Consider the following 6,348-nt stretch of genomic DNA (forward strand, 5'->3'; position numbering starts at 1 on the left):
GATCGGATTAACATGTAAAATGTCTGAAAGTTCTGGGCCTGTACTCGCTGGAGTTTAGAAGGATGAGGGGAATGGGATCTCATTGAAGCCTACTGGATAATGAAAGGCCTAGATAGAGTGGGCATGCCTCAGAATAAAATGATATAACTAGAATGGAGATGAGGAAGAATATCTTTAGCCAGAGGGTGGTGTATCTGGAATTCATTGCCACGGACTACCATGGAGGCCAAAACATTGAGTATTTTTAAGACTTAGTTTGATAGGTTCTTGATTAGGAAAGGCATCAAAGGCCATGGGGAGAAGGCAAAAGAAGCGGTTGAGAGGGGGAAAATAGCAGCCATCATTGAATGGTGGAGTAGACTTGATGGGCTGAATGGCCTCATTCTGCTCCTATGTCTTATGGTCATAAAATATAATTGTTGTTTGCACATTTAGCTGAGGCTACATCTTTGCCTTCTCTGCTTTGTCTCTGTTCTGCTAACTTTGTTTTTATTACCCAGACTATTTGGTCACAGATTTATCCCATTCTCTGCATCTGTTTACCTGGAGTCAAGATGGAGTTCTCTTTTTTTTTATGTTAGGACTACTGGGAAAAAAGAATTGATGTTAAATCATAATGTATTCTAACTTGCCCAAAAATCCAACATCCATATTTTGTATTTCTTGGGAGTTATTATGGTATCCTGGCTAATACTTAATTCTTCAAATTGGACAGTTCAGGTAAATCGATCAAAGGACCAAATCAGATTATTGTAGACTATCCTGTTTAGGAGAGTTAGAAATACCAGAAATGTATTAAAACAGTGTAGGAGGTCCTGGAGCTCCTTATCTCAACAATGCTGTGGGATAACCTTCACTGCATGTTCCACAGTATTTCAAGGTGACTACTCTAAATTACAGGCCATTTAGAAATGAAGCACTTCATCCAATTGGCAGTAGACATCACCAACCTGCTTTGTCAAAATCCTTGATGTGACTGGAAAATATAAAACTTGCACCATCTGGATTCTGGCCTTTAATGCAAGATCAATAGATTTTTCTTTTGGGAGTGGGTGTTTTAAGCTGTATCAAGGAAAATGCAACAACTTTAGGTACAAATTCAACCAAGAGCTAGTAAATTTACAGACTTCTGTAGCTAATGGCCTTCCTCACTCCTGTATGTGATTTTGATCATTCTAGACATGAACTTTGCTGCATTTATTGCCCACTGCTCTTCATAAGGTGGTGGTTAGGTCTTTGCAAACCAATGCAATCTTCATTGTGCTTTCACAGCATATGTATTTGGTCAGAAATTTAGCAACTTTGTCCCAGTGTTGAAAAGGCGTGGATGTATGTCCAAACCAGATCATTGTCCGGTCATTCCACAACATTGCTGCAGTGGTTTGGTAGTAATGTCAGGGGAGGAGTAGTTGACATTTGGTGAATTAAATAAAAATACCCGAAAGCAATGACCAACAAAACTCTTCCAGAACTCATCCATAACTCTTAATGTGCTCATTGACAAATTGGCTCGTGCTCTTGAAGTAACTTTATTTTAAAAGTCTCATCTTTGAAAAACCCTTGTTCTCTCACCCCCATCTAAATGATCACCAAAAGTGCCCCAACGATGGATTATTGTTTGTTTCATATTTTTGTCTCTCTGCTGCTAGTGGTGACCATTCTGGGAACTCTAGAATCCCATTCCTAACCTCGTCCAGGTTTTTAGTACCTAACTTAATTTCTTTGATTTCTCAAATATTGCGTGATAATGCCCCCATATAACTCCTTGAAATATTTAATTAAGTTTAGCGACTTGGAAATTCAAATTGTTTCGAGGTGCCCACTACTCATAATTATTAGCCACTCCCAAGTATATAGGCAGGCTGAATTTTCTGTTCTGTTTCTTTTTAAAAAGCTTTTTGGAACTTTTGGAAAGAACACAAAGCCTATTTTTAGTTCTCCCATTTCCTGCATGAATTGTGAGCTGCATGAAGAATAGACTCGTGTTAAAAGCTTGAGGTTTGCCTAAAAATAAAATCAAAGTGGGGTTCCTGAACTGTCAAGTGGTTTTGAAGATGAAGACAGTGTTTCTTTGTAACAGGGTTGAGATTAACAACAGCCCGTACTTATTTGGTTTTTGTCTTGGTTCAAGTGTGATACAATTTAAGTGAGTCATCTGCACAGTTCTATCTGATTCTCTCTTATGCCATCCAGGTTACAGAGAAAGTGGTTGAAAATCATTTTCTGTGCAGATGTAAAGTGGTTTAAACCAGCTGTTGGAGACATCAAAGATATTGGGCAGGGTGTGTAGAGAGGGTGGTCCAGGATTGATTGGGTGGTGGGGAGTAGGACTGTGCACCATTCTCATTAGAAACAGCTGCATAGCAACTGCAAATGGATTCTGGTCTTTTGCCAACCTAATTTTGCTTTGCAAAAAGCATTCCTAGCATTTGGCTGATAACTAGTTGAGTTTTTATTTCGACCGGACTGATACGAGTGTAATGCCTCGCTGAGCTGATTCTAGAATTAGTGGAGGTCTATTCAAGCAAGTCACAACCATCATTGCATCCAGGCTCATATTTAAGTTGCACAATTCATCCTGAATAAGATCTATTCCTTCAATGTGGCTAGGTTGAAATTATGGAAACACCCAGACCTCCCACATCTGATGCCTTCTGGGATTGATCACCTTCATCACATAGATGCCAGTGGTTAAGGCTGCTCGCTGTCAGGAGACTGAAATATCAGCAATGCACAAAGCCCAAATATGAACAAACTACTTACACAAATTCGATCAACATCTTTGAATAACTTTGTAAAATAACTGGATAGACTTGATGAATTTTGCCATAATGCTTGGTTCTACAATTTTGTTCCAATCAATTTTGTGATATAAATGGCTGTGATGTTACAAAAGCAAACGTTGCATTCAAACCATTATGTACCGATAGTGCATACACAAATTGGCTGCCAAATTTCTTTGCAGTAGTTGAAAATAATATGAAACAATTTGGAACAATTTGAGGTTTCAGGTCCTGGTGGCATTCAGGGAGATTTTCAGGAATAAAATAACACACAGTATTTTCCAAAAAAAAAGACCTGTTGCAATCTGTAATTCTTTATTTGAACCACCACAGCACTCAAGAACCTTGCCCCAGCCCACAGCAACATCATTTGAAATACTGTATTCAAAAACATGATTGAGGTTAATGTCACTGAGGGCTCATAGGTAAAGTAGGTACATGTAGTTGAAATATATATCAACTACATCCAGCTGGTGGTATAATCTGGACTGAAGGGTTGCCTTCTATTCCCAAGTTCTGAGATGCTAACTTCCTAACAACAACATCCATATTTTGAACATAATCATGAGAATTTCATTTCATGGAATCTTGGGATCCACTTCTGAATCCTCCAGGAAAAGCAGATCATTCCCACATGCCAACTTGACTAGAAGTTCTGCATGTACATATATCTGGTGCTTCATTCTGTTGAATTCCTCATCGTGAAATGTCGGCCTTTCTATCTGCCGAGGGAATTCTCCGTTGTTTTTGTTGTGGCTGTATATGTTGCTCCAAGTGCAAATGTAAATTCTAAGGCCAATGAAGCACTGGGAGCTCTGCATGATGCCATCAGTGAGTTCCAGACCAAATATCCTGATAGCTTCATTGTGGTGGCCGGGGATTTTAATCACACCAGCCTTAAGACTGTGCTCCCAAAATTCAAGCAATATGTGGATTTTGAGACCAGGGGAGAGAACATCTTGGACTTGGTTTACACCAACACCCCAGAGGATTACAAGGCAGCCCCACGCCCTCACCTGGGCCACTCGGACCACATTTCAGTGTTTTTAACACCAGCCTACAGACCTCTGCAAAAACAAGTCAGAGCGGAGAGAAAACACACCAGGGTCTGGCCAGAGGGAGCAGCCTCAGCACTGCAGGATTGCTTCCTGCACACTGACTGGGATGTGTTCAGGACAGCAGCATCCTATGATGACCTCATCAACATCGAGGAGTACGCAGAGACTGTAACCAGCTACATTGCCAAGTGTACCGAGGATGTCACTATCATGAAAACCTTCACTGCACGTGGAAACGAAAAGCCATGGATGACAGCAGAGGTGCGCTCGCTGCTGAGGGCTCGTGATGCAGCCTACAGAGCCGGTAACACAGCCGCTCTTCGATCTACCAGGACTGCACTGGAAAAAGGAATCAGGGCAGCGAAACGTGCCTACGCGGGGAAAATCCAGGGACACCTCTGTGACACAGGAGACACCAGGAGGATGTGGAAGGGAATCCAAACACTGACGGGGTACAAGGCAAGGCAGCAGGTAACCGACACCGACACTTCTCTCCCAGATAAACTGAACAACTTCTTTGCACGTTTTGATGCAGCAAACACCACACCCAAGGGGAGAGCCAGCCCCTGCTTACAAACCGACCAGCCAGTCCTGACCATAGACTCAATGGACACATGGAGAATCCTGTCTAAGGTCAACCCGTGGAAAGCAGTCGGACCCGACAACATCCCAGGACGTGTGCTCAAGGAATGTGCTGAGGAGTTAGCAGATGTGCTGACAGACATCTTCAACATCTCCATTAGTCAAGCCATTGTCCCCACATGCCTCAAAACTTCAACGATAATCCCCATAGCGAAGAAACCAGTGGTTGCCTGTCTAAATTACTACCGCCCTGTCACCCTGACCCCAATAATAATGAAGTGTTTTGAACGCCTGGTGAAACCCCACATTACTGCCAGCCTCCCCTCATCGTTAGACCCCCTCCAGTTTGCCTATCGCCCCAACCGTTCTACAGAGGATGCCATCTCTACCACGCTGCACACAGTACTCACTCATCTGGAAAACAAAAACACATACGCCAGAATCCTGTACATTGACTTCAGCTCAGCGTTTAACACCATCATCCCACAGAGACTTGTGGAGAAACTAACCCTGCTGGGCCTCAACACCACCCTGTGTCACTGAATCTTGGACTTTCTGACAGAGAGACCGCAGTCAGTCCGTGTTGGCAAGAACACTTCAGGCTCGATCACGCTGAGCACCGGCTCCCCTCAAGGCTGTGTGCTCAGCCCGCTGTTGTTCACATTGCTCACACATGACTGTGCTGCCAGATTCAGGGACAATAAGATCATAAAATTCGCGGATGACACAACAGTGGTGGGACTCATCAGCGGAGATGACGAATCAATGTACAGGGAGGAAGTAAAACAACTAGTGGACTGGTGCGGCAAAAATAATCTAGAATTAAATGTCGACAAAACAAAGGAGATGGTTGTCGACTTCAGGAGGGCGCAGCCAAAGCATACACCCCTCAACATCAGTGGCACTACAGTGGAGAGAGTGGAGAGCATAAAGTTCCTCGGTGTGCAAATTACAAACAGCCTCACCTGGTCCAGGAACACCACTGGGACCGTCAAACGGGCCCATCAGCGACTGCACTTCCTGAGGAAACTAAAACAGGCCTCACTCCCCACCAACATCCTCAGGACTTTCTACAGGGGTACGGTGGAGTCTGTACTCACGTACTGCATAAATACGTGGTACTGCACCTGCAACTGCTCGGACAGGAAGGCTCTGCAGAGGGTAGTGAGGGGAGCAGAGAGGATCATTGGCGTCTCCCTACCCTCGGTACAAGAACTGTTCCAGAGCCGCTGTCTGAAAAAAGCTCAGAGAATTGCTAAGGACAAACTGCACCCCCTCCACATACACCTGGATCTCCTGCCATCAGGCAAGAGATATCGAAGCATCAAAGCCCGGACTACAAGACTGCTAAACAGCTTCCTGCCACAGGCTGTGAGGCTGCTAAACAGTCACTCTGTACTCACAGTCACCTGATTCTGCAGCTGGCACTGGCCACTTTAATAACTGGCACTGGCCACTCAAATCAGCTGCCCCGGTCATTTTTATGATTGGTTTATTGTATTTTAACGTTGTGTTTTACCTGCTTTTAACTATTTATTTATACTGTTCCATCAGGGACTGGATTGTTTTTTGTGTTATTATGTGTGAAACGTTTTAAATTTCATGTGCGATGCTCCGCTATTCCCTGGGAAACGTCTTTTCATTTTGCACTGTACAACTGTTGCTTGCAAGATGACAATAAAGGTTGATTGATTGATTGATTGCCCAATTCAGATATTCACTTAATTCCAGCCACCCATTTATGTCACCACAAGAGGGCAGTAATCACCTTGTTGACCCAGAACTGAGGTGAGCTGCATAGAAAGAAAGAACTGCATATGTTGGTTTATTATAAAGATAGACACAAAGTGCTGGGGTAACTCAGCGTGTCAGGCAGCATCTCTTGAGATAAAGGTCAAGACCTGAAAAGTCACCTGTCCTTTTTC

Source organism: Leucoraja erinacea, chromosome 31 (assembly GCF_028641065.1).
Source record: "Leucoraja erinacea ecotype New England chromosome 31, Leri_hhj_1, whole genome shotgun sequence".
NCBI lineage: Eukaryota > Metazoa > Chordata > Chondrichthyes > Rajiformes > Rajidae > Leucoraja > Leucoraja erinaceus.